Source organism: Sorex fumeus, unplaced genomic scaffold (genome assembly GCF_029834395.1).
Source record: "Sorex fumeus unplaced genomic scaffold, SorFum_2.1 ptg000064l, whole genome shotgun sequence".
Classification (NCBI taxonomy): domain Eukaryota; kingdom Metazoa; phylum Chordata; class Mammalia; order Eulipotyphla; family Soricidae; genus Sorex; species Sorex fumeus.
In genome coordinates, this window is record NW_026606121.1 from 4,669,418 (window position 1) to 4,680,463 (window position 11,046).

Below are 11,046 nucleotides of genomic sequence, written 5' to 3' on the forward strand. Positions count from 1 at the left end.
GGAATTTTGTGGTGACTCCTGGAGGTCAGTTCTGCCCCTTGCCCTTCCTCCTGCTCAGCCCCAGCTCCCGGCTGCTGGGCCCGACCTGTGCCCAACCCAAAGTCTCCCTCCAGGCCCCACTAGAGTGCAAGGGGGGACTGGAGACAGGGAGCCAGGCAGGGGGCAGGGAGTGGGGCCAGAAAGTCTTAGAGTCCTTGGGAGGAGTAGAGAGGGCAGTCTCAGGGCCAGCCCCAGGCCCAGCTCCGGACAGACACTGTGTCCACCTAGCGCCAACAACCTGGGAATCTAAGCTTTCATGGCATGCACGCACACAGGCAAGCAGGCAGGCACCACGCCACGCATGCACACAGACACGCAGGCACCACACATGCACACAGGTAGGCAGGCAGGCACGCACCACGCACACACAGTCATGCATGCACTCACACACAGGGCCACCAGGCCCCAGGGCAGCAGCCACAGCTCATACAGGGTCAGGTACACACAATCAGTAAGATGCTGGCTGATCAAGGGATAGAAGGAGGATAGATGTATGGAAGGATAGATGGATGGGTGGAAGGTTGAATGGATGGGTGGATGACTGGCTGGATGGCTGGGTGGATGGATAGGTGGGTGGATGGGTGGGTAGGTAAATGGATGGGCAGATGGATCGGTAGATGGATGGGTAGATGGATGGGTGGGAAGATGGATGGATGGATGGATGGATGGATGGATGGATGGATGGATGGATGGATGGATGGATAGTTGAATAGGTGGATGGATGAATAGATGGGTGGTTGTATGGATAGGTGAATGGTTGGGTGGGAAGATGGGTGGATGGATGGATGGATGGATGGATGGATGGATGGATGGATGGACGGACAGATGGGTGGATGAATGGTAGATGGAAGAGTGGAAACATGAGTACAAGGATGGATACATGCATGCTTGGGTGGATGGAAGGAAGGAAGGGTGGGTGGATGGGTGGGTGGGTGAGTGATGGAGGATATAAGGAGGATGATTGAACAGAGAGACTGCACATGCAGGTAGCTGGGCAGGTTCTGGGTGTCAGGCACAGAGGACAAAGCCGTTGGTGTACCCGTGGGCCTGAGCTGTGCCTGGCATGTGTCAGGTGTTAAAAGCATCAGTTGGCAGGCCCATGATGGAAGGAGGGAGGGAGGGCCATGTGTACCTGTCTCTCCCCACCCCCGCCCCCAGGCCCATAACTTCCCACTGGGATGGGACCCAAGGGCCAGGCTACAGTGGGTGGCAGGGAGAGCCCGTGCTAAGCTCAAATCCCATGAACTGCTGACACTGCAGCAGGAGAGAGTACAGCACCCCCCAGGCTGAAGGGTGGGCCTCCTGCCCAGCAGCTGCCTCCCATGCCTGGACCAAGCTGGGCTGGCTAATCTGATTTGCAGCATCCAGCACACAGCCCCAGACCACCAGACCCCCCCACCCATAGTTGTATCCTGCAGAGGCCAGGGACACCGGAAGCCCATGACCCAGCAGCCATCGTCTGGCCAAGAACAGCTTGTGTGGGACCGTGGATGCCAGGTCCCAGGCACGACCCCTGCCCTAATAATGACCCCACAACTGTGCCCACAGGACCAGACCTGAAGGGCTGTGGACACAGAGAGCAGGCGGTGCTGCCTCCAAGGGGACACTCACTCCTGGTCCTGGCAAGTAGAGGGAGGGGACAGCTGAAGGAGGGACATCGCTTCTGTCTGTCCATGCACTCACCCTCTGGACTCTGACCTGAGGGACCCCAGCCCCTCCCCCACATGGGTGCCCCCAAACAAGTCTAAAGGGTGGGCTTGGGAGCCTCATGGCTGTATGTGGGTGCCTACGTCTAGTGTCCCCTGTGTGGGGCTTGGTGGGGCCCCATAAGCTGGTCTGCGCCCTTTGTTCTGAGGGTCTCTGCAGGTGAAGCAGGTGTTGGAGAAACCATGTGGGAGGCTGTGAGGGGCTAAGCTGGACCTGGGGCACTGGTCACTGGCAGAGGCCCAGCTCCAAGCCCCAAGCTCCATATAGGTCAGGACAGTCTGTGTGTCCCCTGGCGCTGGTGTCCTTGTGTGTGCCAGCAGGAAGTGAAGGGAGCACCCTTCCTTGTCCCTCCTTCCTTCCTCGACTCTGCCCTCTGCACAGCCCCACCTGGTAGCCCCCAAGGCCAAGGGGCAGAGAGGGCAGGATGTCGGGGCTGCAGGAAACCCCTGGGGGGGGGCTAGTTACCAGGAGGCCCAGCAGCAGCTATGGGTATGGTCACTGGGGGCACCCGAGGCCACTCGCCCGCATAGGGAAGGTGCCAAAGTCCAGCGGCCTGAGGGCGTCCGGCCCACATGGCCAGTAACCCCCAGGGGCGGGGTCCGGGCCTCCTTCCTGCAGGGCATCACTCGAGGCCAGAGGATGATGCCAGCAGATGGACAGTGGCTCGCTGGAGCGGAAGAATCCCGCCCACTTCCGGGAGCGACCGCAGTACAGCAGACGGGGCAGGGAGGGGGCACTGAGGCCATTGACAGACTGAATGAAGGGGGTGCAGAGGTGGACCCCCGTGGCCCTGCACCCCCACGGCCTCCAGGCTGCTCTGCCGAGGACAGGGCTGTTGCTCAGCCTGGGTTAATCTCCCAAACAGGAAGGTGCTGATGAGCGGCCGGAACCTGAGAGCCTGCCAGGGCCACTGCAGGGGGACATCCACAAGGACCCCCACTTTCCCAGCTCTGCCCAACTTCCACAGCCCATAGGCCTCCGGCGGGCACCCATGCCTGCAAGCAAACCCAACTTGGGGAGGAGGGGGCCCAGGCCGCTAAAGCAGCTGGCAAGGGAAGTCGCTGGCCATGTCCCTACTCCAGTCAGCCCAGCCCTGGGGCGTGAGGAGCAGGGCTGAGGTCTCCTAGCAATGGAATTCAGCACTGCCCTGCCCTGCCACCTGCCCAGGGGTCCCTGAATCGCAGGGAAGCTCAGATACAGCTGGCAGAGGTTGGGGCGGGAGGAAGTGGCCAACGTCACAGCAGGGACAGCTCCTCTCCAGCCTTCTAGGAGCCCAGAGGACACCCCGACCTCCACTCCCCACCGGCTCTTCCCTGGGGGTCCACATGGCAGCCAGAGGGGCTCAAGGGACAGTGCAGGGAACACTGGTGGGGTTGCAGCTACCGTCCCAGCCCCAGCAAGCCTGGTGAGCTGCCTGGAGAGGGAGGCCAGGGGGCTCCCACGCTGACCCACAGTCTGGCTGAGGGGCTCCTCTGCTCCTTTGAAGCCCTCCCAAGATCACTGCGGCTTGTGCCCACTGAGCAGGGCTGGCTGGACACCACCAGTCGGATGCCCCAGTGCTTGGCCACCCTCCTGCCACTGCTATCACATGGCGGAGACCCAGTTTCCTCCCTGTGCAGAGGGTCCCAGGGGACCATGTTCCCCTTGGCGGCCAGGGCTGCAGGCAGGCAGGCACGTGAGTAGGGATCAGGTTCGGCCCCGGCTCCAGGCCCCTGCCATGCGGCCTCTAACTGGGGCGTGGGAACAGGGGCTGGGTGGCTGCCTTGAGGCTCAGGGCGGGCAGCGGGAGCCCCACCCCCACTGCTGGACCCTGAACAGAGCCCCGGGGACTATGGCCGGTCCTGGGCACTGCACGGAGGCACCTGACCACCCAGGGAGCAGCGGCGGGGCCGGCCAGGGAGCTCTAAGGAGGTCAGCCCCTCCCTCTGTGGCGTGTGGCTCACTGCAGGGACACAGGAAGTGTGTGGGGAGGGGCCTAGGGGGCACAGGGACCCACAGACATGCGTGCTAGAGGCATGGGGGGCCCTGCCACTGCCCAAGGGGACGCCCAAGAGGCCAGCAACCCCAGCTCCTCAGGCTGTGAGGGCAGGCCCTGAACTTGCCCACGACTGCCCACACAGAGGCCCCGTCCCGTTCGTGCCAGGCCAGGCCGGGCTCCTCCGAGGGCCTGGGGAGTCCAGTTGGGGTTCCTGGCCTTGGCCCCAACGAGCACCCTGGCTGCCGGCTGCACCCTGACGGCTTCCGAGCTGCCGGCCACGGTGACAGAGACAAGGTGCGTGGCCACCCCCTGGAAACAGGACAGGGCAGCTGTCCATCTGGCCGCCTCCTGCTGGTGGGCATCCTGGGGAGGGCCTGTGGGCTGTGGGAACAGGCCCCTGCTCTGCTCCCAGCACCCGCGGCCATCCCTGGGGACCTGGTCGTCCAGCTCAGGTGTTCACTCTGCCCAAGCGGAAGATGGAGCCAGGACTCGGTGGCCAACTCCAGGCTATCACCTGAACCCTGGGTGGCCGGCTGTCCAGGTGGGTCCCCCGTGCCCCCTGCCCGCCATCTCAGCATCTGTCAGGCTGTGCAGGAACCCCGCGAGCTGAAGCCTGACTCCTACCTGGCCAGGAGCAGGGAAGATGCCCCTTTCTTGCATTTTTGGGGTCACACCCAGTAGCGTGCAAGGCTTATTCCTGACCATGCTCCAGGGTGGGGTGCGTGGTGCCACCCCGAGCCTTGCTCAGGTCCCAGGACCACCCCATGATATCAAGGGGCCTGAAGTGCCCCCGCTGCAATCCTCAGGACAGTCTAAACTGAGGGAGCAGGGGGCTGGAGAGATAGCACAGCGAGTAGGGCGTTTGCTTTGCACGCGGCCGACCCGGGCTCGATTCCCAGCATCCCATATGGTCCCCTGAGCACCGCCAGGAGTAACTCCTGAGTGCAGAGCCAGGAGTAACCCCTGTGCATTGCCGGGTGTGACCATCCCCCCCAAAAAAAAAATAAAAGCAAAAAATAATGAATAAATAAATAAATAAATAAATAAACTGAGGGAGCAGCCTGCCTGGACTCGCCCGCTGGCTCGGGGGCACCCACACAGAGGAGCTGGGGGACCTCTACCACTAACCCCAGACAGCTCAGGGGGCATGCATCGGCATCCCGTCAGAGGGGCCCCAGTACCCCAGAATCTCATACCCCTTCCGTGTGCCGGGACTGGGCCGGACGCAAAGACCCCCGCAGAGGGGCCAGTCTCGCTTTCCTGGGGTCCCCACCTGTCCTCCTACCTGTGTCCTCTCAGAACCCCAACAAGCTCCTGCCACGCCGAAGGGCCTGACCTCAGAGTCCGTCTCCTCTCAGTGAGGGGGGGCCCGGGGCAGTGGGGAAACCGTGCCTGATGGGACAGGGGGCCACCTCTGTCACCTGCTCTCCAGGGCTTGGAATGCCCATCCCAGGGGCTCCGGGACCCCCCACCTATGCACACTCTGCCCCCAGGACCCCCGTCAGGCAGCGGGAAGGTGGAAGGCCTTGCTGGGCTGCGACATGGACGGGCCCCCATGGGCAGGGAGGCTGGACCTGTGGGTGCCTGTGAGGAGTGGGGACAGAGGCTGCCTCGGGAGGACATCCACGCTTCCCTCTGTCCCCACCTGGTCACCAGGGGACAGACAAGCCTGTCCCAGTCTGCCCCGTGGCCGCACCTCCTGGGCTGTACCCCCCCAGGCCACCTCAGGTTCAGACTGGAGCAAGTAATTGTGGGGCCGGTGCTCATCTCTGCCCAGGTTTGCCAGGAAAGTAATTTTCTCTCGCAGAAGAGGACTTCAGGAAGGAGAGGAAGGGTGAAGCTTCTGGAAAGAAAGGGAGAGACTCACTGAGGAGCACCGTCGGGGGAGGACGCTGTCCTGCACACAGCCAGCCACACCCCTGTTGTGTCTCCCCCCCACCTCCCCCCCCCCCCAGGAGGAAGGCCTGAGTCCAAGCCGGGTGTGGCCCCAAAACAGAGAGAGGGAGGGGGGAGAGGGAGAGAGGGGGAAAGGGAGAAAGAGAGAGAAATGGGGAAGAGAGAGAGGAGGGGAGGAGAGAGAGAGGGAGAGAGAGAGGAAGAGAAAGAAAGAGAGAGAGAGGGAGAGGGAGGGAGAAAGAGGGAAAGAGGGGGAGGGAGAGAGGGAGAGAGAGAAAGAGAGAGAAGGAGAGAGAGGAAGGGAGAGAGGGAGAGAAAGAGAGAGGGGGAGAGAGAGGGAGAGAGGAGAAGAGAGAGGGAGAGAAAGAAGAGAGAGGGAGAGAGAAAGGGAGAAAGGGAGAGAGAGGAAGGGAGAGAGGGAGAGAGAGGGAGACGGAGAGAGAGGGAGAGAGAGAGGGCGAAAGAGAGGGAGAGAAAGAGGAAGGGAGAGAGGGAGAGAGAGGGAGAGAGGAAGAGAGAGAGGGCGAAAGAGAGGGAGAGAGGGGTGGAGGCTTCTGGTGGAGTCACGTCCTCTCAGACAGGAGTGGATTCTTCACCCTGGACACCATCAGCGTCTCCTGAGGCGGCTCAGCCCCTGCTCCCCAGTGAGGCTCCAGATCGACTCTGCTCTGCGGCTGTTGTCTCCTGTCCCTGTCCCCTTGCAGCCTGTCCTGCCCCTCCGTGATGCAGACAGCGGCCCTGGGGGCTGGAGCCAGGCAACCCCACCCCCGCTGTGGGAAAGGAAGGTGAGGCTGCAGGCTGAGCAGCTGGATGAGGGTCTGCCCCATCCAGACAGGGACTCCTCTGTCCAGCTGCTCAGGCAGCGGCCGATGGGGCCCTTGGGGGCCTGTTCCTGGGCGTTCCTGAGGGGGCGGGGACGAGTGGCAGGAAGTGGAGGGGCAGAGGGCTGGAGGGAGGACTGTTGGACGCTGGGGACTGGGAGACATGGGGCAGGGTCAAGGGCCAGGAGGAAGCCATTTGCAAAGTTGAAGTGGAAATTATTGGGGTGTTGGGGTTGGGCAGAAGGTCAGGGTGCAGGGTCAGGTCAGAGAAGTAACTCGGCGGGGGGCACTTGCCTTACACATAACTGGCTCAGGTTCAATCCCTGGCACCCCATACGGTCCCCTGAGCACCGGCTGCCAGGAGTAATTCCTGAGTGCAGAGCTATGAATGAGGGGTTAGAGTGATAGCACAGCGGATAGGGCGTTTGCCTTGCACGCAGCCGACCCGGGTTCGATTCCTATCATCCCATATGGTCCCCTGAGCACCACCAGGAGTAATTCCTGAGTGCAGAGCCATGAGGAACCCCTATGCATCGCTGGGTGTGACCCAAAAAGCAAAAAAAAAATAGAGCTATGAATGAGTCTTGAGCACAGCTGTATGGCCCCAAAACAAAAACAAAACCAGGGTGCAAGGCCAGAACGCAGAGGTCAGTGGTAAAGGGTCTGGGTGCAGGGTTCAAGGTGCAGAAGGTCAGGGAACAGGGGTCAAGGTTCAGGGGTCAGGGTGCAGAAGGTCAGGGTACAGAGTTCTGGACAATGTGAGGCTCCTGATGACTCCAACTGGATTAGGGGTGCTTCAGGGAAGAATGTTCCAGAGGAGAGAACAAACACTGAAGGACCTGCCTGGAACCTTCCAGAAGCAGCAGGAGGAAGTTGTAGGAGGGCCGCACAAAGGCTGACAAGAGTGACAGAGAGGAGAATGGAGGGGCCAGGGGCCAGCCTGAGGGCCAGGCTGAGGACCAGCCTGGGGAGGGGACGCCCAGATGAAAGGCCCAGAGAAAGGATTAGCTCCCAAAGGCCACTCGGTGCCATGGCAACGCGGCCAGCAGAGAACAGCCCTGCGGCCAGCCCTCCCGGCTGGTTAACCGGCAGCCGCCCAGCGATGAAGAAAGCTGCCCCCTCAGTTCCCACCGCCTTGCCGAGACCCGCAGGTGTGGGGGAAGGGGGCAGACGCGCCAGGCACGAGGCCAGGCCCTGGACACTGGACACCGGAGGGGCCGCTGAGGTCACAGCACCTGCGGACCAGCTCCTGCTCCCATGGTGTCTCCTCACAGACACCCTCTCTGGGATGTCTCGCATCCTGTACACCCGTCCCGGGGGAGGAGGGACAGCAGCCCCCCGCCCCCCCCACCCAGCAGGACTGGAAAGGTCTGGTCAGGGCAGCGGTGCTAGATGACCCGTGCGGGATTTGTCTTTCGGAGAGTCTGGCCAGCCCCAGGCCACACTGTCCAGTCTGCAGGGCCCTGACTCACGGGGCTGGGCTCATGGTCTGGGGGTCGCAGGGCCCCCCGCCCCGCTCCTGTTTGTGGTTTCTTCCCGCACAGCTGCACACAGCTGGAGGGGCAGGAACCTGAGAAGCCGATGCCCCCCTTACTGTTGTGGGCCCCCCAGCCGTGCCATCTGCTTCTGTCTCTCCACCCAGCCTGCATCTGCCTTCCCCAGGGAGGCCTGGAGGAGTCTGGGGGAGCACGGGGGTGTGTGGAGGGGGAGAGAGGGAGACGTCGCCCAGTGTGTGCTCCTTGGGAGTGTCTGGGCAGGGCCTCCAGCGGGTCCTCTGAGGAGCCTGGGCAGGGGGCCGGGTCAGCGGGAGCATACGGGCACTGCAGACAGCGGGCCCCCACCCGCCAGGCGGGCCCCTCTCCCCACTCACCCCTTTCTCTGTCTCTTCAGCAAAGCAGTTGCTCGAAACTAATCGAATTTTCCGCCTGGGAAGGGCCGGGAGTTAAGGGCGGGAAGAGCTGGTTAAGGGCTCCCCACCCCCCACTAAAGCCCCACCCTGTCCTGCCGGGCCACAACAGAAGGGCCCTGGTTTCCCTCCAACGTGATAGTATTGGGCTGGGGTCCCCAGAGGACAGCAACCCCCCAGCAGAGGCCGGGCCCTGCGCCCGAGAGGGTCAGTCACCCAGTCACCGTCAGGAACCCGGGCCAGGGTACCTTGCTGAGCCTTCGGGAACACGGGGGAACTTGCGCCAGGCTGAGGGGTTCACTGGGACACTGGGCATGTGTCTCTGCACTGGACCCCACACTCACTCAACGGCATCTTTCCCTGGGCCCCAGGAGCCTGGGCACCCCCGTGGGGAACGCCCCGGACGTGCAGGGGTGGTCAGCGACCCCCCTGGCCTCAGAGGCAGCTGTGGCTTTGGGGAAGGCTCACCATCCTCCCAGAGGTCAGGCGAGCCCCCCTTCCTCGTGGGTCCCGAAGGGCAGAGGGGGCCGTGACCAGGAGGGGCCCCAGAGCAGAGGGTCCTGAGGGCCCCACAGGGAGGCTGGGGGCGGGGCTCCAGCTGAGTGCTTGGGTGACCTCAGGAACCCAGCCGGACCCTCTGCTTGGCACTGAGGCGGGCAGGGGGGGCGGCCCCCGAGCCCCGCGAGCTGTGGTTCCTGCCCAGCCTGTGTCCTTGTTGGTGCCTGGCACCCCACCCCCTTCCCGTCCACCAGCCCCTGCCCTGAGCCAGACGCCAGTGGGCAGGTGTGGGGATCCGGACGGCCCTGGGCTGGCGGGGGAGTGCTCAGGCGCTGGCACGCTGCCAGGAGCGTTGCGTGGGGCGGCCAAGAAGCAGAAGTTTGGGCTCACTGGGCTCCAGTCGCAGCCCACACCCCACGCTCACCCACTGCCCCAGTAGTGGGCACCTCCTGACCCGGCTCCTGCCTGGATACCAGGAAGCCTTCCTGAGCAGGAGGACCAGGTGTGGGCACAGTCCCGGGCCAGAGCCTGAGAGTGAAGTCCTCGGGAGAGAAGGGGACAGAGACAGTGAGGGACAGAGATCAGAGGCAGAGAGACAGGGAGAAGGGGAGAGAGAGAGAGAGAGAGAGAGAGAGAGAGAGAGAGAGAGAGAGATGGAGAGAGAGATGGAGAGAGAGATGGAGAGAGATGGAGAGAGAGAGGACAGAAAGGAGAGAGAGAGGAAAGAGAGATAGGAGAGAGAGAGAAGAGAGGGATGGAGGGAGAGAGAGAGGAGAGAGAGGGACGGAGGGAGAAAGGGACAGAGGGAGAAAGAGGGATGGAGGGAGAGAGAGGAACAGAGGGAGAGAGAGAGGAGAGAGAGAGACTGAGGGAGAGAAAGAGGAGAGAGAGAGGGAGAGAGAAGAGAGAGAGAGGACAGAAAGGAGAGAGAGAAAAGAGAGATAGGAGAGAGAAAAGAGGGACGGAGGGAGAGAGGGACGGAGGGAGAAAGAGAGGGATGGAGGGAGAGAGAGGAACAGAGGGAGAGAGAGAGGAGAGAGAGATGGAGGGAGAGAAAGAGGAGAGAGAGAGAGAGAGAGAGAGAGAGATGGGGCGACCGGGATGGCCTGTGTCTGGTCTGTCTGCATGGCTGACCCGTGTCTGTCTGTCCTGGCCCCTGTGTGTCCAGCAGGGGAGGAGGTGGCAGTTAGTGATAAGCTCGGCTCGGCCGTGGGCGCTCCTTGAGGGGCCATTCTTTCCCCATCAAATCATCCTGGGAGCAGTCCAGGCCCGCCCCAGCCTGGGGTGCACATGCTCTCCCAGCAGACACCCCAAAGCCCAAGGGGTCTGTGAGGGCCTTTCCCACAGCCTCGGCCAGATCCTGGGGCTCAGGCCAGCACAGGCCTGTGGCGGGGGGGCGGGGTCACCACATGATGAGGGGGCGGCACCCAGAACCCTGTGGCTCCTGGCCTGCCCCGGCTGTGAAACAGTTCCCTGCATGCTGCTGGCCCTGGGGAGAGGCCTGTCTACAGGGTGGGGGTGGGGGGGCAGGAGAACTCCGGAAGGGACAGCTGGGTCAGCAGAGTGGTGGGTCGGACGCCACCTGTCACGACCCTCTCATCCACCCAAGGTCAGACCTGCAGGAAGTGTGTGGACAGAGGGAGAGCTGGTGGACGTGCAGGCAAATGCAGGTACATGGGCACGAGGGTCTGCATCGAGGAAAGCGCAGTGGACGGACAGACGGGGGTGGACGAATTAGCCAAGCAGCGGTGGGTGGGCAAATGAGTGGGTATGCACAGGCTCGCACACGCATGCGCACGTGTGCCCATGAGGCTCTCTCTTGCACACACAATGCATACACACAAAGGTCCCGTGTGACAGGGCCCCGGGCTGTGCTTGTGACCCGCCAAGCACCTCTTGTGATGGAGGCTGGGCCTTGGCGCCTTCGGGAGCCTGAGGTCAAGGGGAGCAAAGGAGGCCGCCGGGGGCAGGGCCCTCCGTCCCGTCCTGGCCTCGTTCTTGCTCCTGACCACCGGGCTTCCTCCCCCGCACCCCTCTGGGGAGGAACCGTAATGAACGTCTTCCTGTCCAGATCCAGCCCATTTCCAAAAACACAGTTCGGAGGATTATTTTGCAAAGGAAATGTTTTGAAAGAATCTCGCGTCCATCCGTCGGCCCAGCCAGCCCAGCCAGAGCAGCCAGGAGCTGGGTGGTGGTGGGGG